Source organism: Sitodiplosis mosellana, unplaced genomic scaffold (assembly GCF_009176505.1).
Source record: "Sitodiplosis mosellana isolate CC-2019 unplaced genomic scaffold, AAFC_SMos_1.0 Smas_scaffold_6977, whole genome shotgun sequence".
NCBI lineage: Eukaryota > Metazoa > Arthropoda > Insecta > Diptera > Cecidomyiidae > Sitodiplosis > Sitodiplosis mosellana.
The window spans coordinates 512-1725 of NW_022602100.1; the positions used below are offsets into that span (position 1 = coordinate 512).

Here is a 1214-nt window from a genome sequence, read left to right on the forward strand (position 1 = left end):
TTATTTTCTGTGTCTTTGATAAAAAAAATTATAATCCAAGATATCAATTTTACTTTCTATTTTTTTCTTCACGCACTTTCGTTAGTTTTTGCTGTTTACTTATGCAACGCAAATCAATTTATCATGGTTTTTCTGTCACAAAAATTCATTGAATTCGCTATGCATTATGTTGAATATACTTTGAACTAACTTCATGTGCAACTACGCCCAAGTGGTAAAACATCTTGCACAAAACATAAACGAAGCAGTGAAAAATAATTTATTTTTCGAAAAGAAAATATGAACAATCGAAATATTGAGCCATAAAACTTATAAAACGATATTATTTTCATTTGATGTAAATATTCTATTTAAGCAAATGTTTGAGTATGAATTCGCTGATAAATGTAAGTGGGAAAAGAGCACATTAAACGTATCCATCCATGGCCGTTTGCAACTGTCAAATACATATACATTACATACATTATGTGATATGTCAAACCAAAAATATTAAACTTGAAAATTTGAAAAGATATTTGTTTTATGCCAGTTCTGTTTTTTTTACATACAAATTTTGCTATTTTTATTTTAAATTGAAAAAGAAGAAGATCAAAAGGTAGAAAGGGTTCAATTAAACGTTGTAAGTAATTGATATTATTGAATTTATATTCATTTATTCATTCGGAAATTATTGAGTGACTTGTTATATTGTCACAATTACTTTTCAATTCAATTAAACTAAACAGTATCATTATTAACTCTCGTTTTTGTTAGGTCGCGACGAAGTTGCCTCTCAATTCAACGACTGGTGAGGTCCGTGAAGCATTTGCTGCACTTGCTGGAACGTCGAGTATGATTCCGAATGCCCGCGACGATTCTAGTGATTCCAGCGATTTCAGTGATTTCATTTGTCCACATGGAATAATTGTAATAGGAAATTTTGCTTTACTCTATTCACAATTTTATCAAATCAAACAAAATCTTATTGTTTGTTTTTTGTTTTTCTGTAGGACGACATCGCCAAAAATCAAGATCGAATTGCGGAATTTCTTGAACGACCAGAAAGAGATTTCGACGATCTAGCCAGTCTTACTAACTTCAGTCCGACGGCTGTTCAACGATTGTACAAAAAAAAAGAAGAATTGCTCCATATTTATCATAATGATGTAAAAGAATTTGCCAAGAAGTTATATGAAGTGGGTGTTGATTGTGAAAAATCGGTAAAGCGTAAATTG

The 1214-nt window shown here is 30.6% G+C and overlaps 1 long non-coding RNA gene across 1 annotated transcript; it reads left to right on the forward strand.

Annotated features, from left to right (window-relative positions):
- Positions 1-475: 475 nt before the first annotated feature.
- Positions 476-1208, forward strand: LOC129580059 (uncharacterized). Its single transcript, XR_008689329.1, has 3 exons — positions 476-619; positions 754-906; positions 990-1208. It is a non-coding gene; the product is annotated as an uncharacterized LOC129580059 (long non-coding RNA).
- The last annotated feature ends 6 nt before the right edge of the window (positions 1209-1214 follow it).